The sequence below is a fragment of the Solanum stenotomum genome, chromosome 6 (assembly GCF_019186545.1).
Source record: "Solanum stenotomum isolate F172 chromosome 6, ASM1918654v1, whole genome shotgun sequence".
Taxonomy (NCBI): domain Eukaryota; kingdom Viridiplantae; phylum Streptophyta; class Magnoliopsida; order Solanales; family Solanaceae; genus Solanum; species Solanum stenotomum.
The window spans coordinates 10,776,576-10,801,098 of NC_064287.1; the positions used below are offsets into that span (position 1 = coordinate 10,776,576).

A 24,523-nucleotide genomic window follows, 5' to 3' on the forward strand; every position below is an offset into this window, starting at 1 on the left:
TTTGAACAATAAATCTAATGTAATTATATTGAGTCAACCCACGTTGTAGCAGTAACCTAAGATGTTCTTATAATAAAAAATTATTGCACACGTTCAATCTCTTTTATTCGGAATAAAATATTCTGATTGAATCTCAATTTTACAATAGTTTATAAGTGCAACTGATGAGGTCTCGAAAAATATAAAAAAAATAATTTCGATAAAAATCAAATAGCAAAAATATTAGATTGAAAATACGGAATTGGATACAAATATGCTTAGAACTTAGAAGAAAGGGGACGATTTACCAAAACAAGAAAAGTAATATAGAGGAGACATTAAGTACTAGAGAACAAAGGGAAAAGGGAGAAAAGATGGCAAAAAAGAAATCGAATGAATGGAGTTATAAGGAAGAAGAAAATATATATATATTTTTGCATCAGAATGAACTTGCATGTATCATGTATTTTGTTGTCCTTTTCAAGCAATCAAAAATTTAAAAAATGATTAATATATTCAAAACAATTTAGTATTTAGAGAATATCATGTCAATTCATCATTTTTAATTAGGTTGTGATATGATTTCTAAGAATAAATTGGATATGAACAATTTCAATAAAATTTTATTCTTGAACAAAAATTTATTTCATGTATTCCATGATGGAAATTCTATTAATAACCAAATTGGATCTGATGTAGGGATTTGCCGATGACGCTAATATGGAGAAAAATATTGTGTAATTTGTCGTTGTGACTCAGTATCAAGAAATCATACGACAACAATTTATAGTGATTATGTTTATTTTCCTACATTTTCTAAATATATTTAATTATGTTTATGCATATAAATATCAAGCATAATATTTAAATTCTGTATTTGTGTGTATATATAATGAATAGTGATATATATTTGATGTTTTTCTTAATTTTTCTATTTATATAATTTATTATTAGAAAATCTAAAGTTATTTCTTAATTACCTTCTTTTAATTATCCCTCTCTTTTTTAGTTTAGAAAAACCCAAGAGTGATTATCATTAATTTGGTAATTTAATGACTACTTACTGTACAATAAAATAACAAACACGTATATTCTTTAGCTGAGGATCTCCTTTTTTCTTTTCTTTATTTTGACTTCTTTTGTTCCATTATTCTCTCTGTAACAATTTCTTATTTCTAATGGAATTGAATAACTAATACATATTTATGAGACCTTTTCATTTTCTTAATCCATTTTTCATTTCTTTCGTGTTTGTAGATGATCAACAATTATTTAATCTCATTTAAGTTTAACAGTTAATACATATTAATATTCATGCACTTAATCTTCTCCCATATTCCTTGGGTTTTCTCAAATTCTTCATTCAAATATATCGCATGTAGTACTTCAGTTTTGTTGTTGTAAGCTTATATCTAAAAGTCTAATTTTCATATATTTTGTTTTTAATTTTTTTTTTATAATGGTGTGACGTTTAGATCAGCTTGCGCGTGCATTTTAATTAATTTCATGAGATAAATGTCACCTCTCATCAATAATAGATACAAGGTCATAATTTAATTTGTTTCAATTATTTTATGTTAGATAAGTAGGAAGACAATGAAGACAAAGAAAGAATGTAGATCTTCACTTGGCATATTCACTATTTTATTTGTTTAAAACTTTTTTTAATCAAAATTATCTTGTGAGATTCATATTTTTTTGTTTTGGTTGAATTTATTTGTACGAGCAATTAAAAAGACCAATAATAAGATATTATATAAAAATTGAAAAACATAGAAACAACTACTAACATGAAGAAGAATTTGCTAACACACACATTTGTGATAAAAAAGAAAAAATATTAGAATAATTTATAATATTATGTTGGTTCTTCCGCATTCTTAGTTATTTGTTCTCCAGTTAAGATTATTGCTCCCAAGTCCTAACTCCTAAGTCCTAACTGATTGAATATTTTTCACATTTTCTAATTAAATTGAATAACTATTGTGTGATACAATTATACAAATATTTATGATTCTTCATATTATTACATAGTATGCTTTGTTTGGGAAAGTTATTTCAATATTTTTCATATATAATTTACAAGGCACAATAATGAATATTATCATAAGAGAAAAATAAGAATTGACAGTTAGATAAAATTAATGGGAGACTAGAGATGACAAATTTGAAGAGAAAAGGAAAGAAAAAGGAAAGAAATGAATGTGAATGAAAATGTAAAAAAATGAAGGTGAATGAAAATGTAAAGATTAAAGAAGAGTGGTTAGTAGGAAAGAAGTCATAGAAAGGAAGAGAAAAAAAAGAAGAACAAAGTAAATATATATTTTTTATACAAAGATAGAAAACATGGTAGCATGTAAATGAGACCACGTGTTTATATAGTAGTCACGTTTTTAGTTTAAATTTAAAATATAGTATATAAACATACTAAAGATTAAATTTTTCATGAAAGGAAATAAGGTTGAATATTTTTTTTTAAATGTACAAAGGAAAATTATGTTTCCAATTTGTTACTCATGTACGTTAAGAGATCAATTTTATCATTCGCATGTTATGAATAAATTGTTCAAAAACTTATTATCGCGCGAAGCGCGGCTGAATTCACTAGTTAAACATATGTCACAATTCACAACCTGGAGAGATGACGTGTGTTTGAGCAGAAAATTAAAAATGAAATTAGGAGACAAACAAATTAAAATACATCTTATTATAAGGGCTATTAGTTATCATTCCTTTTTCAATACTAATTAGGCCTTATTTGTTTTAAAGAGTAACACAACAATTTTTAATACTTATAGGTAGAGACAGAATTGTACTACCATAACTCAAAAGCATCCATTAAACAGAAAAAGTTGACATATCATAACTCAAAAGCATTCATAAAACAGTAAAAGTTGACAGGTCCTAAGCTAGATGACACATAGAAGCAAAACATAATATCCAGGAGGAAATAAGACAAATTAAATATTTAAACTATCTCAACCTTCGGATAAGCATATGAGACTTGTAAACTTTCCCCAATGACAGTCTTAAGTGAGTAAAACCTTGGGATGTAGCTAGTCCCTGCAAATCCAAGGTACACCTTAACCTTCGTAAAATTCTTTTCTTTTGGGTTGTAAGAAACAACATGTGTGCCATGATACCTTTGCATCAATATTTCTCCATCTTTCCAAGTTGAGATTGGTATAAATCTATCACAACTGATATCTGGTTGAATAGTATCCTTCCAAATACGATCTTTAGTCTAAGATTCAGCGATTCCATACTCTTTCATCCACCATATATCAACATACTCACTGTGGTAAGTATCACACAAACATAGACAATTCCCCAACTCTGCTAGTGTCAAGCCGTAGGGTGAAGTTGTCAGACCACGCGGAGCTAATAGGGACTTCACCTCTTCTGTCCAACTGTTAAAGGAGTAAATGCAGTCATTTTTTTCCGAATTCAACCAATGAACAATACCATTGACGTTAGCCTTACAAAATGATCCGCACATAGGTTCTGGAACTTCACCCACATTTCTCCATTTCTCATCAACTCCAAGAGTATAAACCTCAAACTCTGATACATGTGGATGTCCCTCAAACTTTCTAACTACTGATCTCAATAATTTATATTGTCCAGAGGTTTCACTGAAGCAAAATGCATAAGCAACACGCTCAGTTCTTTTCTCCCATTCGGGCAATTTAACCTCGAAATATTCACCCAAAAGAGGATTGCTAATGTAAACCGAATGCTCTACGTTATTCCTCGAACCATTAAACAAACAAATGAACCCATTACATGAACTAATTAATATCAAGTTTTGTGTATATAAAGCTGGGGGGAGGTGAAACCTAGGGCTCAACACAATGGTTCTGTTTAGGGGGTGAGAAATCTTTGAGTTCCACAAGTAACCGGACTGAGTGATTTATCGAAAGCAAAATGCTGGGAAAATAAGATGAACTTTTGTAATACATTTTACAAAATAAAGGATCAGAAGTTAAAAGATGATACCATAGCTTACACACAATCTTACAACAGAAAATTGACTTGATTGGCAACCGTGAAAGAATGTCAACCATAATCACTATATGAAGGTCCATAATCCTCGTGACATGAGAGATTCTACTTCCTTCACAATCTCCCTTGAAAAGCTTAGAGCTTTGGACATCCATGATTGTTACTTCGTTTGAACAAAAAGTGAGCTAGTTTATAAGGTGTAGGTCTTATGGATTGACTGGACTTTCATATATAGTGTGATCCTCTAAAATGACTAATTGAAAGTAATTATTGGAATTTAACTAGCCGTTAGCTAATATTAATTTATTTTCCTAATATTATTTCTTACACCGACTTAGTATTTAGTAAATAATGAAAGTCTAACTAGCCGTTAGCTAGCCGTTGGAGTGAACCTATATCTATAAGGTATCTCTTTGGAGACTCGAAGAATATATAATTCTTTTATCTTTCTTGAAATTCTATTGTATCTATTCCCAATTTATAGCTAGCAGTTTTTTGTTTACAGACCAAAGAAAGTAAAGATATGTTCTAAAACTTCTAGATATATGTTATTGTCCATTAAAGTGCTTAGCATTGGAATCGTTTAAGTATTTATTATAGGTTCATGAATTGAAAAGAAAAAAGTATCTTCCAAAAAACCTATAACATAGAATTAAATTTAAAATGTATGTTATAATCACATTCATGTATTTTGTATATTTCAAAACTTTTAACAAATGGATTTGTGTCAAAATTAATTGAAATACTTCCTCTTACAATTTCCCATTTGTTTCAAGAGTATTCCTACACACTCCAACCGAAATTGATTTATAGACTTATTCAGAGAATATAATATCATCCTTCTCTTTAGTAGGAATATTGATAAATTTATCGATACTTTGTTGTAAAAGAGGATGAGATTAATTTCTCTCAATGAAATTCATAGACTATTTGATCGGAGCATGCAAACTTACTCTTGATGAATTCACCGCACTAAGTGCGAAGTGAAGACCGTTTCAATAAGAAGTTTACAGGGAGATCTTAAAGCACTTAGCTAAGAGGATTCAAGACATATATGGCTGTAAGATGTCAAAGGATTTTGATTTTCACCGGAACATAGTGATATGCGTGGAGTATTTTTCTATTTCATTCAATGAACCACTCAGTTCAATATTCCTTCCCTAATTAGTTAATGATTTAAAAGACACCATCATTGATGCATGTTGCTAGATTAATGTCTCAAAGTATTTTTAGATTTTTCAAAGACAAAATTTCTTGAAACAAGTGGGGGATTGTAAGAATTAGTGTTTCAATTAATTTTGAAACATGCAAATTCATCCGTTAAAAGTTTTGAAATATACAAAATACATATATGTCAATTGGAACATTCATTTTTGTTTTAATTCTATGTTACATGTTTTTTGGAAGATACTTTTTGTTTAAATGCATGAACCTATAATAAATATAATCTAATTAAAATTCTTTTCTTGCAAAACTTTTGTCCTATAAATTGAGTTTCTTTTGTTTGTAAAGACAAACACTCAAAAACTACCTTTCCTTAGAAAAACATTTGAGAGACATTAATTAAAAGGCGAAATAATAGAACCAAACACTATTTACCCATTGAGGCTTTCAAATTTTGACATATTCATCAAAAGTAGGATTGCCTGTAAATTCTGTCATTTTCTTCGCGATCCATCCAATGAAGAGCACCATTGACATTAACCTCGCCAAAATTATACCCATACAGGACACGGAAGTTCACCCACATATCTCCATCCCACACCAACTCTAAGAGTATAAACCTCCGATTCCAATACTTTAGTATGATCCTGAACCTTTCTATTTACTAATGATCTCAATACCTTATTATCTCAATATTTGCCTTATTTCTATTCATTCTTCATATGCATTTTTCTATAATTGTATGTATATCAGATCAAAATTTGAAATTTCACCTTTTTATTTACTAATGATCTCAACCTTATAATCTCAATATTTGCCTTTATCTCTATTCATTCTTCATATGCATTTTTCTGTAATTGTATGTATATCAGATCAAATTTTGAAATTTCAATATATCATTCCTTTTGAATTACCTTTTTTCTCGTTATGTCTTCCTATTTATCAGTCTTGGATATGAGGGTTAATTCTGTGACTTAAGACAGTTTCAATCTCGAGAAGACACTGTCAATTACTTACGTTACAAAATCGCAGGAACATCTTGTGCTCGAGCTCGTCTATGTTTACTCTGTTGCTATTAATTATACTGATAGGCCAACATTTTGTTCCTTAGTTCGTTCTATTCAGACAAGTACATAGTGAATTGAACCAAAGGAATGCAGATCTGACATAACTTAAAAGCATTCATAAAACATTAAAATTTGTCAGGTCTTAAGCTAGATTACATGAGAACCATAGAAGAAAAACATAATATCCACGAGGAAATAAGACTAATTAAATACCTAAACTATGTCAATCTTCGGATGAGTGTATGAGACTTGAGAACTTTCCCCAACGACAGTCTTGAGTGAGTAAAAACTTGGGATGTACCTAGTTGCTGCATATCCAAAGTACACTTTAACCTTCGTAAACTTCTTTTCTTTTGGATTGTAAGAAACTACTTGTATGCGACGATCCTGTTGCATCAATATTTCTCCATCTTTCCAAGTTGAGATTGGTATAAATCTATCACTACAAATATTTGGTTGAATAGTGTCCTTCAAAATGCGAGTTTTAGTCCAAGATTCAGTTATTCCATACTCTTTCATCCACCATATATCAATATACTCACTATTGTTACTATCACACAAACATTGAAAATTTCCCAACTCTGCTAGCGTCAATTTGTAGGATGGAGGTATCAGACCACGCAGAGCTAACAGGGACTTCACCTCTTCTGTCCAACTATTGAACGAGTAAATGTTGTCATTTTTTTCCAAATTCATCCAATGAACAATACCATTGACGTTAGGTACTAAATGATCTCCATAGAGGTTGTGGAACCTCGCCCACATATCTCCATTTTTCATCAACTCCAAGAGTACAAACCTCCAATTCTAATTCTTTTAGATGACCGTCAAACTTACCATATCCTAATCTCAATACTTTATACTATCCAGAGGCTTCACTAAAGCAGAATGCATAAGCACCACAAATTCTTCTCCCATTTATGAATTTTAACCTTGTAATACTCACTCAAAAGAGGATTGCTAATGTAAAGCGAATGGACTACGCCATAATTCCAACCTTTCAAAAAACAAATGAACCCATTACATGAACCAATTAATACCATTTCGGGTGAAGGGAGATGAAACATAGGGCTCAATGCAATGGTTCTCTTTAGGGGTTGAGAATCAATAGCTTTGAGTTCCACAAAAAATGGTTTAAGTCATTAACCGAAAGTAAAAGGCTGGGAAAATTAGATGATGATCTTTTGTGATACATGTCAACAAATAATGGGTCGGAAGTTAAAAGACTATACCACAATTTACAAACCGTCTTACAACAAAAAATGAACTTGATTGATAATCTCAAAAGAATTTCCAACATAATATCCTTCGGAAGGTCCATGATCTCGGTGACATAAGAGATTGTTCTTTCTTTGCAATCTCCCTTGAAAAGCATAGAGCTTCCGGGGGTCCATGACTGTCACTTTCTTTGAACAGAAAGGTTGTGAGTTTTAACAAGGTTTAGCTATGCCTAACCTTCCAAGCTAAAGCAGAGAGAGTTTTCCGGAAAAAAAATAGAAGTGTTTAATGCTTTAGAAATCCCCAATTACATCCCTATATATATAGATTCCAAATAATCTCAAACCTATAACAAAAAGGTTCTCCCAATCCTAAAAGTATAATACATATTCCTTTTCTGAATCTATTAGGACAAAGGGTCAAGAAATAATCTAACGCCTATTTTATTGCTAGTAGGTTTATGGTAATAATCCAAATTTATTTCGACATTGTATTCATTAAAACAAAGTTATTTATTATTAAGTGAAAGTAGCGTATTAATTAATTATAATATAATAACCTGGAGATAGCCGTGTGTTTGAGGAATTAAATTTTGATTAGGAGAATAATAAATCAGAATACGCCTTATACATCCTTCTTTATTCAATACTAATTAGTAATTACGTCTTATACGCCTTTGTTTGTCTCTATAACCGGGGAAATAAAAATCTTGCCATTCTCGTTGGGATATACACGAATAGGGGATAATCCACGATTGTATCTAGGATATGATCCGGCCACAGAAAGATACAAATTGCTTTGCGATTGTATTTACTACAAGATAAGGTCGTGTTTAAAGATTCTAACTCTAGGAACTAACACATGGAGAAGAATTGTGATAATCCCGGTAGACTTCACTATAGTAGTCAGGGGCGGAGCTACCCTAGGGACACCCTTTGTCGGAAAGTTACATTGTATATATAGGTCAAATTTGATTTGATAAATATATATATAAGTGTTGGCACCTCTTGATACAAGTTGAAGGTTTAGTGTAGTGGTTAAGGGTTTGCAAAAACTCATTAAGGTTGAGTGTTGATAGTAGTTACTCCGGTTGTGCCTTCGTCAATGGGTACTTTATTGGACTAATCTTACGCTTGGTTTTATATGGGCGGCTCAATGCCTTTAAAAATGAGGAGGCCCCCAAATGTTATAAGTATTTTTAAAATAAAAAAAATTATATGCGTCTTTCTTTTAGTTCGTTTCGAAATATTAAAGAATGTTTCTTTCTTTTTTGTCAATTTTTAAATTTAACTTTCACATGCTATGATTAAGACCACAAGATTAAAAAATCTTTTGATATTATATATATATATATATATATATATTCCAAAATATTTGTAAATAGCATATGTTAAGATTAGGGAATTTGTAAAGATGTAAATAGCATATGTTAAGGTTAAGAATAAATATTTGTAAGGCATAAATATATAGCATATGTTAAGAAATATTTGTAAAGGTGTACTATAGATTGAGATTAGGGATGGTAAGGATCATTTTGGATAGTTCATAAATCTGGAATTCTTGAGAAAAGTGTTCAAGAGCAATTCTGTACATTTGCTAGAGTTGTTGTTTTGTGTTGTTGTTGACTGATTTGCTGGTTGACAAAATGAGTGACCATGGAAGTGACAATGATGGTCACTATCGTCAAAATGACAATACGGGAGAAATCTGAATACCTCCTACAAAAAGAGTTGAAAGTGTTTACAGTGAGATGATTCGATTCCACAAAAAGAGTTGAAAGGGTTTACAATGAGATCACTCGATTAATGGATGAAGTAAGGTTGGGACCATTAGATTTTACAGATGTATCAACTTCGAGGACCTGTACATTTGATGTATCCCATCTGGACTTTCTGTTGCATTAATTATGCCACATTATGGGAAAATTATATAGCTACAATCAATTTCACTATCTTGTTAGGAAATTGTTGTCTTATGCTGGTAGAGTCCAGTTGTTTTTTTTTTTTTTTTTTTGTTTTTTCTAGAGATAATCATAAGAAACTGATAATAGATCGAGTGGAAGAGCATATCTCATTCATGCTTGGTGCTACTCTCTGGCAAAAACTTAAGCAAGTAATAGTAGGGAACGACGGCGATGTTAATGTCAATTCATTTGCTTGGAACAAAGTGTAAGCTTATTAAGTTTAATCTTTTCTTTGTTTATTTTTTTTATACGAAACTTAATTTAATTTGTGTTTTGCAGGACATACAATATTTTTCCGAAAGAGACAGAAAAGATGATCATATACTTTCAAATGAGGGTTACAAATCAAAATTAATGTAGATTGAGACTTTTCTGCCTTTTTTTTTTTGTAAGTGTGTATCTACCTAGAGCACATTGAAATTCAAAACGGTAAACACAGGCAAGGAAGAACCAAAAAGCCCCAAAATCAGTCCAGATGAAGAGTCATGTAACACAACTCAAATAGATGACGTAACATGGAAAATAAGCTCCAAAAATTAATAAAGTCAACACAGACACCAAACTCCAGATCAAACCATCACACCCAAAACTAGAGCTGCATAACAAACACAAAATTATAGCGTTCACAAATCATTTCCACAATAAAAATTTAGTCTTTCTTCTCAAACATGCGAACCCCGCGTAAAGTGTACGAATTGAAATGTTATTTTGAATTCATTATTGGTATAATGTACCTAACACATCCATTTATCGTTGGATTATGCTAGTAAATGACTAATACCAAACTAGAATCAACTAAATGCATAACACCATCTTCTAATTAAATGTATAGAAATTTATTAAATTACATAAATGGTGTATATTATGGTTAAACTATGATGTCCGGATCAATAATATATTACATGCACCAAGATATACATCATAACCTAACCAAAAAAAAAATAAGTCAAATATGTTATATCATCAATTTAATTAGATGATGGTGTACAATATGATTAAATTTTGATGTACAATGTACTATGATACAAAATACATAAATTAAATCAAGATATACACCATAATTTAACCAAGAATTTCTCAACCGTTTTGTATATCAATTTAATTAACACATGTGTGCATTATTATTTAACATTGGTGTCCAGATTAATATTAGGGAAAATTAGCAAACTAGTCAAAAATCCTAACATAATTATTAAAAATATCTATAGTTTATAATATTAGTAAAAATGTCAAATTGTTAATATTTTAGAAATCATTGTGTATCCTAATTTAGTTCCTATTTTACCTCAACTTAATTACAGTTTTCCTACTCATTCTCTCTCATACGTTTCCAAAAAAAAGTATTTTCTCTCTCACTGATTTCCCTCTTCCAATTCTTCTTCATCTTTTAACTCCCGCTTCTCTCTCTTCTGTTTTTTCCTCTTCTTTTTTTTTCCAGAGATTGAAAAATATATCTCTAAAGATATTCACAACAATTTCCTTGGATTAAGGTATGCATCTGTATCCGATTTTTAGGTTTGTTTACTGATTTAACTTTGTTTAAATCTTTCAAAAATTTGTTTGACCAATTTCATTTCAAACCTCAAAATCACTCTCTAATGGCCGAATATAAGAGGATTACAAGAGGTATCCAACTAAATCAACAATTTTCTAGCGATTTCCATTCTTCAATCTATGTATTACTCAAGAAATAGCGGATAATGTAGGGACGACTTCTAAAATGACGGAAGAGAGACGATCGAAGCATTTACATGACCCAATCCGTATGCAAAACCTTCCTCAAGTTTAGAACAAAACTGTAGAATCTTTGTCTACTAGTGGGAAACTCTAAAAGGATGATGAAGACCAATAGTTGATGAAGAGGTATTTAATTATTTTTATGAAATTTTAAGTTTATTGATTATATTACCATTACAATAGTTGCATGTTTAGTTGAAGTTGTTAAAATCATAAAAATCATGATTTTCTATTAGTCTCGAGTATCTGTAACAATATTTTTTGTATTCAAAATTCATGACGTATGCGTATTGATATAAAATAGTATTGCCAATGTCTATAGATATTGTGGGTTTGTTAGTATAGATATTGTCTTCCTTAATTTTATTTTATTTTGGTGTTTGTGGACATTCTGTTAGTTTTGATAATATACCCACATACTTGGACCTATCATATCTATGTATCATTTTCTAGTTGTGGACATTGTAAGAGTGATGTTTGTATCCAGTCAATTAAAGATGGTTATTTACTTTATATAGTTGTATTCATTTTTTAAGAAATGTTGATGCTATTTCAGATTGTATTCATGTTTAATTATTTGATGGTTTTGTATTAATTATGTTATATCTGTTGTATTTATTTTGTGTGCAGTATAGTTTGTTTTATGATAAAACATGTTTCGGTCATTATATGAGAATCAAGTATTCGTTAACTGTTGAATCATTAATTTGTTTGGAAGTTTTGACATGAAAGTTTTTAAATTTCTCGGGTAATTATAATTTTTTTGGATGACGAGATAGAGTTTTACTAATGCACAAGCGAATACAGATTCAGATTTGGGTTTGGTGAACAAAAAATCAGAAAAAAGAAACACAACAGACGAAGAAGAAGAAAGAGAGAGTGAGAGAAGAAGGTTGCAAAAATTGTATTCATATTAATTTTTGTTTGTCAATTGTTTTTCTCTTACTCAACATTTGTATTTTTATTAAGAACATTGTATTTCTTTTTTAGTTTGTAGTCATTGCAATAGGTATGCCAAGTGAATTTGTATTTCTTAAGCATCGATGTATATGTTTTTTAGAATATTGTATTTTTCCTCAAAAGATTGTATTATTTCCACTATGTATGCTATTTTTTTCCAGAATCTTGTATCATTTCTTAAATCGTATTCATATGTAATGATTAGATTATATTGGGATGCAATCAGTAATATTTTTGTAATACAAATAAAAGAAAAATATATTTGGCAGCCATGCAATACAATTTTGATCACTCGATATAATTTTTAGTTTTCACTATGAAAGTAAAATACATACATAACTCAATCATGAATATTTTTTGTTATATGAATGTACATTTGTATTTGTTGATGATTTTGTATTCAATTTTTGTGGAGTACAATATAGTTATGCGTATAACTATTCTATCTGGAGCGATGATAGCCTTAAGATCATCCTATCCAACGTTTGGTGGTAGCTTCCAACAGAACAACAAGGCCACACAAAACATAAGTGAAAAAAAATAAACTCAAATGTTGAAAACAAAAAATAGAAATAAAAAAACTACATGAAAAAACCGGCTGAATGTTTAAGAAAACAAAATTTGGAGCACCAAATAAGATTAGATCTCATCCGTAGAAAAACGGGGATGAACAAGGCACCAAACAATAAATTCAGCAGAATACTTGAAAACGGAACTCATCCAACTCAAGAATTTGATGTACACATAATCTAGTAACCATGTCCCAATTCAGGTTTATCTTCTTCAATGCCCATAAGGCTTTATGTTCCAACAGGAAAATAAAAATCTTTACAAAACACTAACTTATAAGGTGACATTCCAATAGGGGATTTGAAAGTTGTGCAGTTGGCCCAAAGAGCATCATCAAGCTTGCTCGATTAATCTTTATTGTTGACATTCAAAATTTTGCAAAAGTGCTCTTTATTTCTCTATTAGAGACTCAACTTGTCCGCTTGATTATAGATGGAAAAATGTTGCTACTTTGTGCTTGACTCCATATTTTGAGAGGAGAGTTAGAAACTGATGAATGCAAAAGTGTGATCTTCAATCGCTTGTTATGGTCCTTGGAGTATCAAACCTTGTGAAGATGTTCTTTTTTAAGAACTTTGTGACACTTCTATCCACTTAGTGTAACACCCCGGATCCGAAAGAGGGTAAGGCAACATTTTCAGAAGCTGCAGGAGCAACCTGATGCTTATCGTGATCAACGACACTATCTTACGGTATGAGTGTTTACGATTATTGATAATATAGTAACCCAACCAAGGGTTGGGGTTGTGTCCCAAGGGAGCGGTTTTGAGAATTAATAATTACATTCAAGTTAGTCGTAGTTAAAGACATTTGCGATAAAAGACATTGTAAATTAAAGGGGGTGACACAAAAGTGTCAAATATCAAAGGGGGTTTTGTAACAAGTACTAAAACAGCAAAATAAACAAGAAAATCAAGTATGGGGAAAGGTTCTTGGGATGTGACCGCAATACAAGTTGAGATAAATTGTTGGGTACATGCTTTTGATAGGACATTTGCAAAATAATAGTGACTAGGCTAAGCTTTAAATGGAAATAAGTTCCCTCTCGGGCAACTTACCCCGTTTCAAATGCATTCCTCTCGGACACCCATTTGCCGTATGAAGACTAGCCTACGCCTTACCCCACTCACTCTCTCGAGCTGAGTGTTAGGATATGGGACTAGGGCTCACCCTCTCAGGCTGAACCTCATGTCGACCCACTCCTTAGGCCATCAGTCTAGTGGTTTTGGTTTCGCGACCTCCCTCTTGGGTAAGCCAAAAACACATGGGTGACTTTGTATTTACAACTATAAACCCTTTATATTAAACCACAACCACTAGGTGAAATCACCATTAAAATACATCTAACCTATCAGGAAGCAAGACCCAACAAGAATATCAACCCATATTTGCTAAATCACACCCCAAGAATAGGAGTTTTTAGCCATACATCAAGAAATAAGAAATTATACCTAACATGATAATGAAATCAACTGGGTATAAGAAATTAAACCTTGAATTAAGCAAAGGAAAATGAATAGAGAAGACCCACTTCCAACTTGGGGAAGAAGGACTTCTTTCTTCAAGTCTCCACAAAACCCTCTCCAAACTTGAGAGAAAAATATCTGCAAAAAGTATGTTCTAAAGTGAAAATAATAATAATAATAATAATTGTTCCACTCCACTCTTCTTTTAAGACTACAATTCTAACTAGTATTTATAGTTTTCACTGATTGTGCTGCGGAGGATTATTTGACGACATTAGTCAAGATCGCCAATGAACTCGGCGATCCGCCTTTTGGTCAGCTCATCGCCTTTAGTGTCTTGCCTTTAGCATCCTCGCATTCTGGATCATTGGGCGGTATAGTACTGCCTCGCGGAACTGATCGACGACTCGCCGACTGCTCCTTTCCTCGCCTTTTGATCCACTTCCTTCAAGGCTCGCGTACTACAACGAAGGGCGTTCATGTCATTTGGGCGACTCGCCAAGTTAAACTCGGTGATCCGCAGGATTCCATTTCTTGTTCTTTTCAGCTCTACTTGCTCCGTTTTGCGCTTAAGTGTCCATGCTTCTACTAAAACTTCAAATACCTGAAACTTCAGCATTTTAATCAGGTATTGAGATAAAACAAGCATTCAAGGACACTATTTCCATTAAAATAAAGCTCTAAATGATTCCAATTTGTGGACTCATCAACACTCCCAACTTAAAATTTTGCTTGTCCTCAAGCAAACTCAAGTTCAGCCGTTCAAAAAGGGTGCCTCAAACAATGCTACACAAGACTAAATCATGAATGCACGCAACAAGACTCAATTCACTTATGCAAGGATCAATCGTGTACTTAAAGATTTAAATTGTGACACACCATCATCAAAGATTCTCATGCTCGCAATACTTGCTACTTGTGCAAGTTCAAGCTCAACAAAAGTATCTAAATGCCCTCGCACAAAGAATGATTTCATATTCACACACAAATATTAGTCAATTTAAGGTCAATAATCAGATACAACACTCATACTAAAAAAGAGGAACACACTGCATGTTTTCACCCATAGGTTTGCCCTTATTTTCCAATTGACTTTCGATCCGGCTTACTCAAGATAAAAAAAGGTCTTTCTAAGGCATGAAATGGGGCTAAGTGCAAAGGTATGATCATTTAGGCTTAATGACTTTTTCCTCGTGAGATGTGGTATTCTCAAGACATTCCCTTCCTCTCCTTTATCAATTTTTTTTTCTAGTGCTTCTAAGTCACCTTTTTATTTATCTTCCATGAATTGCATTGGAACCCAAATTTCTTCTGTACTTTATTCCACAAATTTCATTTTTTTTTAATTTCTTTTAATTTTTTATGGAGGGTTCCATTGTTCTGCAACACTATGGGTTAAGAAAGACTTCTTATAGCACTTCTTGACTTCTCCTTTTCCTTTTCACCACACCCCCAACTTAGGCTTTTTGTCCTAAGTTGGCTATTCACTAAACCACAAATCAAGAGGATTATAGGTAGTGGATCAAGTAAGGTCTAGGGTTTATCAAGGTTCTTTCAAATAAAGGTAAGGCTCAAAGGTGTTCAAAAGAGTTTCACACGCTCACATGTAGGTCACAAAAAGAGGTATATGTCAAATTGGCTCACACTTTTTAAAATTGCCTAAGATCATCTCAAGAGTACACATTTCTAAATCAATCATACTAACCGGGCAAATTCTAGGTTTATTCATGCATGGTTCACATTAAGCTAATCACACAAGGCATCGATACTTCAATCAAACAAGACTAGACACGTTCGCTAGTGTGCAAAGGTCCTCACAAGAAAATCAATTCGATAAATGGCTAGTCACAACAAGATGCAAAGAGTGCACATATTATCTATGTAACTTCATTTGGCCTCGTCGTAGCCGTGCATTCATGTTTGTTCAATTGGGATCACTATTTAAGTCATCGGTATTAATCGAAATCGAGACTTAAATTTTTTGTAAAAGAATAGCCACTTTCAACACAAGAGGTGGCAAAAAAATTTTGGGAGGATCAAAATTATTTTCAATTAGAACAACAGGAGCCATAAGCTCAAGCATCCACAAAAAGCAGTATTAAAACACAATTTAAAATAGACAACCCAAATATCAAAATAACACATAAAGGTGGGCCTCACCCCACCACAAAAAAAAGTGTTTGTCCTCAAATGCATGTAAGAGTATCCAAAAGTTTAGACAAGTAAAGATAGAGAGAGGTGAAGGGGAATCCTGTCTACATGCTTGCTTCATCTGTCGGAGCATTGTTGCCTGCTGCATTAGCCTGAAACTCGACAATGGCCCCCGAGTTGTCATTCTGGGTTTCATTGTGTTCCTTTGTTCTAGCTTCTGCAATGATGTTAGCTTCAACCATTATATCCACGTCATAGGCCGCCAAGAAGGAATTTGCAACTGTGTATAATCCGCGCCTCCATGAAGGAATGGTGGGATCAATGGGAATTCTCCTACTGGCACTTGCTTTCTTACTCTCCCTTCTTTCTTTGGCCAGTTCTACTATCTTTTCGTCCCTTTTGAAAAACCTTGCTCTTACATGTTGGGGTGGCATGTCTGTTCCTGCAACTTTTGGTCTTCCCATTTCTGAAAAGGCTTTGGGAAAAGTTAGAAAGAATTTAAACAGAACAGGAGAATGGTGCGCGTATAATCACCTTGCCACACTAGTTGGTGACGTGCTCACTCACTTAGGTTAGTTATTGAAATCTGTGCATAAAGGAACTAAGGGTGCAGGCAAGAAGGGTGAATTAAATTGCCTCTCGGCGAGTCACCGAAAATATTCAGCGATAGCAGGTTTCTCGCTGATTTTTACAGATTAAATAACCTAAATTTGCTTTTAATGAAAGGCGACAAGGGAAGTTAGGTGAATATTCGAGTGATTTGGTGAGCTAAGCCCGACTCGCCAACTGACTCAACACGCCTATGTTCTACGCGATTTCTTGGCTCAACCTTCAACCTTGGTCAAAGAAACTCAAACCCCTATAGCACAAACTCACAATAAAACCCATAATAGTATCACACCCCCGCAGTAAATTAATTCAAATTAGAGTATAGTTGATTTGGATTCTACCAATTTCGCAAAGATGTTAATCAATGATGTATGAAATGCCATCAATGCGGAGATTCAACCAAGACTTGACAATATCAACACTATGCAAATGAGTACAATATTACTAAATTAAAAATGGGGTTTGAATCACCAACCTTTGGTGCCGAATCAGATGCTAATGAAGTGCTAGGTAGCAATGAGATCCAAATCCACGCACAATTTGACACTTACAACAATTTAGACTTGCAAGAAATATAAAATTAAAGTGCAGGTGTGAGTTTGGTAGGATGAAGAAATGAGAGAAAATGAATGAACTAGAATATTTAAACCTATGACCTGCAGAAACCGTCCAGTTTCTGCCCATTCGGCGATGTACATTGGTACGCTCATTCACTAGGCGAAGCGCCAAGTGTCTAGTCTCTTCGCCAAATGTAATAGGACTCGCAACTCATGTGAGGATCTCAACGGCGGTCTATATTGCAATCGCCGACATGGTTGGCGATTCGCCATTAATTTTCTACTGAACGCCAAGTTTTACAGAATCCCAGTTGACATTGCCTTGAGTCACCCGGCGGAAAGAGTCGTGCTCGCCGATATCATCGGTGATCCGCCAACTAGATTTGTTGTTTGCCTCCATACATCATTTCACTATCCTCCCTTGTTTCAACCTGTACAAACTACACACTATTATTTTCTCAAAGTAAAACAAAGCAATAAAGGGTTTTGGGTTGCCTCCCAAACAACGTCTTAGTTAACGTCATGGCACGACGTTAGTCCACCTTCAACTCTCACCCATGGGGTTAGCCATATTGTCACTAGGCAAGTCCCCTTGCTGTCTCGGATTTAAGTGAGATGAGATGTGACCCATTTGGGTCTCCAACTGCTTGATTGAAATAGAATGGGAGGTAACGGTATGGCTGAGGGTGGAAATATCCTCTTTCATGCCTTTCAGCAGTTTGTCTGACCCTTCAACTTTGTTGAGGATGCGCAAAAGCATATCCTCAGACCTACTACCCTCTTAGTCCTTTGGCTTTTGGCGTTCGTGGGGAGGCACATATTTGTCTTTCTCCCCATCTTTCCAATTAGGATTTCGATCTCTCCATTCTCGATCCTTCCATCCTTCATCTCTAGCCCAACCTTGATCCCTGCCTTGGGTAATTTGATCGATAACCACCACCTTGGTTGGCTAGGAAGCTTACCTCTTCATTATACAAGGCGTCGAAACTTGCCTCCTCAGGATTTGCACACCCGACCCCCACAACATTGACACCACGGGTACCAGCCCCCATGAATTTTTGAATAGAATATCAAGTTATGTCATGATCTTGGCCATATTTTGATCTCTCTCATTGTCTTTTTCGACCTGCTCCTTAGATAGCTGAAATGTGACCGGTGAGACTTGATCTTCGCGGGTGTACCACGCCCTGTTGATGGTTGTCATACCATCAAGGAGTTGAGCTGCCACTGTGTATGGTTGCTGCATTAAGCCTCCAGTTGAGAGTTGGTCAGCTACACCCTTGTTTACCGAGTCTAGACTCCGGTAGATGTATTGAAGGAGCACATTGTCAGGAAGAGCATGTGTTGGGCATTATTGCACTAGTTTTTAAAATCTGAGCCAGGTTTCGTGCAGAGGTTCGCCATTCAGATGCTTAAAGTTTTGGATGTTATCTCGGATAGTCATCATCTTCGAAGGAGGGAAAAATTGCACATTGAATGCATTCATCAATTCCTCCCACAAAGTGATTGAGTTACGTGGCAACTCGGCTAACCACTTGCACGCCTCACCCATTAATGAGAAAGGAAATAACCTCAATCGAACTGATTCCTTAGAAATGCTTTTGAATGAGAATAGTCCACACACGTCTACGAAGTTTCGAAGATGATCGTGTGGGTCCTCATAAGCTAATCCGCTGAAAAGCCCCTTTAGTTGCAGAAGTTTCAACATGGTGCTTGTTATGTGGAATACTGCATTTCCCTCTGCTGGGGGCAGACGAATAGCTCCAAAACCTCCCATGAGATACGGATCGTTGAGATTGGGTTCTTGGACATCATGAAGATTTTGGATGTCAACCTGATGGCCCACCTGGCTCCCGTTACTACCGTTGATACTCATTCTTTCTATAATGTTTCCACAATAACTAAAACACAACTAAAAGTTAAGTTAGTAAACTACGAATAAGAATAACAATTCTATTAAACTAAAAATTCTCAAATAACACCACTCCCCGGCAGCGGCGCCATTTTGATGCTTATCGTGACCAATGACACTATCCTACGGTATGAGTGTCTACAATCGTTGATAATATAGTAACCCAACCAAGGGTTGGGGTCGTGTCCCAAGGGAGCGGTTTTGAGAATTAATAACCAATTAGAATTTCATTCAAGTTAGTCATAGTTAAAGACACTTGCAATAAAAGACATTGTAAATTAAAGGGGGTGACACAAAAGTGTCAAATATCAAAGGGGGTTTTGTAACAAGTACTAAAACAGAAAAATAAACAAGAAAATCAAGTATGGGAAAAGGTTCTTGGGATGTGACCGCAATATAAGTTGAGATAATTGTTGGGTACATGCTTTCGATAGGACATTTGCAAAATAATAGTGACTAGGCTAAGCTTTATATGAAATTAAGTTCCCTCTCGGGCAACTTACCCCGTTTCAAATGTGTTCCTCTCGAACACCCATTTACCGCATGAAGACCATCCTACGTCTTACCCACTCACTCTCTTGAGCTGAGTGTTAGGATATGGGACTAGGGCTCACCCTCTCAGGCTGAACCTCATGTAGACCCACTCTTTAGGCCATCAGTCTAGCGGTTTTGGTTTCGTGACCTCCCTCCCGGGCAAGCCAAAAACACATGGGTGGCTTTGTATTTGCAACTACAAACCCTTTAGATTAAACAACAACCACTAGGTGAAATCACCATTAAAATACATCTAACCTATCAACAAGCAAGACCCAACAAGAATATCAACCCATATTTGCTAAATCACACCCCAAGAATGGGGTTTTTTAGCCACACATCAAGAAATAAGAAATTATACCTAACATGATAATGAAATCAACTTGGTATAAGAAATTAAACCTAGAAATAAGCAAAGAAAAATGAATAGAGAAGACCCACTTCCAACTTGGGGAAGAAGAACTTTCTTCAAGTCTCCACAAAACCCTCTCCAAACTTGAGAGAAAAATATTAGCTAAAAGTATGTTCTAAAGTGAAAATAATAATAATAATTGTTCCACTCCACTCTTCTTTTAAGACTACAATTCTAACTAGTATTTATAGTTTTCACAGATTGTGCTGCGGAGGATTGTTCGGCGATATTAGTCGAGATCGCCGATGAACTCGACGATCCGCCTTTTGGTCAGCTCATCGCCTTCAGTGTCTTGCCTTTAGCATCCTTAAATTCTGGATCATTGGGCAGTACAGTACTGCTTAGCGGAACTGATCGGCAACTCGCCGACTTCTCCTTTCCTCGCATTTTGATCCACTTCCTTCAAGGCTTCGCGTATTGGAACGAAGGGCGGTTCATGTCATTTTGGTGACTTGCCAAGTTAAACTTGGCGATCCGCAAGATTCTATTTCTTGTTCTTTTCAGCCCTATTTGCTCCGTTTTTCGCCTAAGTGTCCATGCTTCCACTAAAACTTCAAATACCTGAAACTTCAGCATTTTAATCAGGTATTGAGATAAAATAAGCATTCAAGGACACTATTTCCATTAAAATAAATCCCTAAATGAGTCCAATTTGTGGACTCATCAACAACCAATGGAGGCCACCCACTGCCCGTGGATGGGACAACGGACAATAGGTGTGGTCCGTGGATAGCACCCAAAAGGGGTTCAGAAAGTTGCAACCACGGCCAGAACCAACGGATCGTTGATGGGACCATATTCCTTGGTCGAGGGCCAGTGGTCCAAACCCCCAAACCCATATTCCTGACCACGAACGACGATCGTGTAGGACAGACTGTCGTCCTTTCTACGGTTCGTCGGTCATGGCCGTGAATGGTGGACTGTCAGTTAAGTTTAGGGGAAGTTGAGTCTTTTCCTAATTATTTTATCCCTATACTACGTCATTTGACCCTTCACTAAGACCTCTATATAAGTGATTCCATTAGTTCATTCTCTTCAAATTCACCAAAAAGAATAACTCTCAAATATGTCTCTCTAGAAAGCTTGAAGAAGAAGGATTCAACCTAGGGTTTTAAGTCAAGTCTCAATTCCTCCATTGAAGATTAGCAATTGGCTTCAAGGTATGATACTTTTCATCCATGGATTCCTTCCATTCATGTAGTTCCCAAATTCCTTTATTTTTAAAGTTAGAAATCCCCAATTGAGTTAGGGTTTTCTTCAAGTGTCATGTGTTCTCTTGATTATTGATTTAAATGATTGAATTATGATCTCTTATGCATGAATTGATGAAACACTATGATTTTATGATGTTTCCCTATGAACCCATGTGATCTCCATATTTTCCAGTTATGATCATATGATGTGGGATTTTGATTATGAAGGAAGAATTTTATGAAATCAAGCATGTATTGATAGAATTACATGAACTTATGATGAAATCCATATCTAGCCCATGTTTTCTAAATGTTGATGATTGGAAGTGGGTTTTGAACCTTGAAAGGTAAATTATGGAATTATGCATGTTGTCATGAAATCTATGCAAATGTTTTAAGGATGCTTTGAGAGTAAACTATCAATGATGATGTTGTTGATGTGTTATTGAAAGGATTTTATCATATACACATGAAAACATGATTGTAAAAGGTTTTCTCACATAATAAGGGTTCTAAGGTTGAAGAGTCTTCTCACCTAATTGAATCAAAGATTAAGAGCTATCCTAATAAAATCTAGCTTGGATTGGTTATTGCATGATACCTTTCCATGGATAAGACTTAGCTTGGATTGGCAAGATGACGTGCCCTTCCATAGATAATAAGAACAAGTAAGAAATGATTATTCCGTGAGATTTATGCTCAACACCGAGAGGATATTGAGATGGAAGCTCTCCCGTTAGTAGAGATCGGGTTTCTAGAAGCAATCTCCTTATTTCTTACCTATGTGCCCCCATAGGATGATTTTCTAGATATACCTTAGCTATTGGATCCACCTAAGATAGATGTTCATTGTCCTTACCTCGGCAAGTAGGACAACCCTTTTCGGTGTGGGAGACACAGGGGGATCATGTTATAGCTCACATGGTCTCTATGTCGGTTAAGACTAATTCCCACAATAATAATGAACTAAGGTTACTTCAAGAAGTATCTCATATGTGTTCAAAGATTTTAAATGATGTTAGCTTGCATTGACCATGTTTTATGACTTATGTTTTCTAGAAAAAAAGGCACAAACTTGACATAAACTAGTTCTGGAACCAAAATTTAATATACGGTCATGTATATTTGATGATTAAACATGACACCTCTTGTAATTCTCTTTGAGTCCTCCATTAAAGAGGAATCTTTGAGGCTTTCCTTATCTAAAAACTAAATTTCATTATCAACAGATGCTGCTATGTCGTTTATTTTTTATTTTGTAACTGATGAAAATTTTAAGTGATATGTTCCTTTTCAAAAATATTTTCTCCCCTAAATTTCTCCTTTCTGTTATTAAACAATTGTATTGTTTCAATAAAAACAAATAATAAAAACATAAATCGGATACATAACAAACTAAAATTTTGACATTTTTAATAAATATTGAAAGTGTGGCTAAGGGGTCCTTTTAAATGCTAAAATATTGACATTTTGAATTATTTTCCAAAAAAAAAAAAAGCTTTAGTTTTGATTATATGTCAAATACTATGATGCATAACACCATAATATATAAATCCTATTGAATGTTTTGCTTTAACAATTTTACAAACAAACCTACTACCAAATAACATACGAAGTATTCATTAAATCAAGATTTTCATGGTTAATACATCAATTTACATAAAAATTCAAACAACAAAAATCTTAAAATAGTCAAAATCGAACTATATATTCTAACAATTAAACTCAAAAAAAAAATCAAAAAATTGATACATACTTGTTACATCTCATCTTCCATCTTCCTTATATATTTTTTTGGGCAAATTACAGAAATCACATACTTTTAAGGAAAAATTACAATCTATCCCTTAAAAGTTAATAATTACAGAAATCCCTCAAACGGATACAATAATATAACCGTTGATACATTAATCTGATGCGCAAGATACATTAATCGTTAAGTAAGATACATTACATTTTATACATGATACACTAATCTGATGTGTGAGATACACTAATCTGATGCGTGAGATACACTAATCTGATGTGTGAAAATGAGGGATTTTGGAGATTTGTAAAACTTATAGGGGATAATGGTAATAAGTAAACTAAAAGGTGGAATTTCTATAATTAATCCTTTTTTTTTTCATCTTGCTAAATTAAAATTGCTATTTCATTGTTTTCAACCACTGAAATGATTATCCGAGAAGACAGAGTTATGATACTTGTTCTGAAGTTATAAGAGAGAAGATTAATTAATTATTGCGAGATTTGTGGAAGGTAAACAAGAGAAAGGAATGAAAATCTTTTTTAATATTGAAACATGTGTTGTTATTTTTAATTAACCATTTTTTTATTTTTTTATTTTCTGGAATTGTTTGTTTTGTAAAAGTTTTATTGCTATGTTGGTGAAAAGTAAAACTATTGTTATATAGGGGTTATTTAGGTGCTTAAATGGTATATTTTCAAGATTTTTACAATTTTTTATAGGTTAATTTAATTTGGTTTTCATTTTGTCCCCTTTTTCTACTTCTATGAACAATGAAATAGTAGAATCAATAATAATTTTTTTACTTATCGATTTAATTTTGTGTATAATAGTATGAATATATTATTTATACATCATATATATATGCACACTATTTATATAATATAGATACATATTTGTATTAGTGACCCAATATTTTGGTCCATTTTTAAATAGTAACAATAATACTTTTCTCTATGTAAAATAAGATTACCCGAGTGAATTACCTTTATTGATAATACATCTCAATGTTATATGCAAGTTGTACTAGCTCTATAACTAAGGAAACATATCTTTACATTTAATTACAATATTTTGACTTATATATCTAAGGAAACATATCCTCTGATTGTGCAATCACATAAGATCTTCCAATACTCCTTCTCAAGTTGGAGCATGAATTGTGGAAATGTCCAACTTGCCCAACAACTTACGAAACTGGTCATGACCAGGAGCCGTTGTGAGTATATCAACCAATTGGCTCTTTGAAGAGATACGATGAGTCATAATTATCTTTGAT

The 24,523-nt window shown here is 33.7% G+C and overlaps 1 protein-coding gene and 2 pseudogenes across 1 annotated transcript in view; all 3 read right to left on the reverse strand.

Moving 5' to 3' along the window:
• LOC125867885 (acetyl-CoA acetyltransferase, cytosolic 1) overlaps positions 1–24,523 on the reverse strand; it is a 934,067-nt gene that overhangs the window by 900,028 nt on the left and 9,516 nt on the right. The gene's annotated exons all lie outside the window — the stretch shown is intronic.
• Positions 2,948–4,139, reverse strand: LOC125867886 (F-box protein At3g07870-like; annotated as a pseudogene).
• On the reverse strand, positions 6,429–16,744 carry LOC125868482 (F-box protein At3g07870-like; annotated as a pseudogene).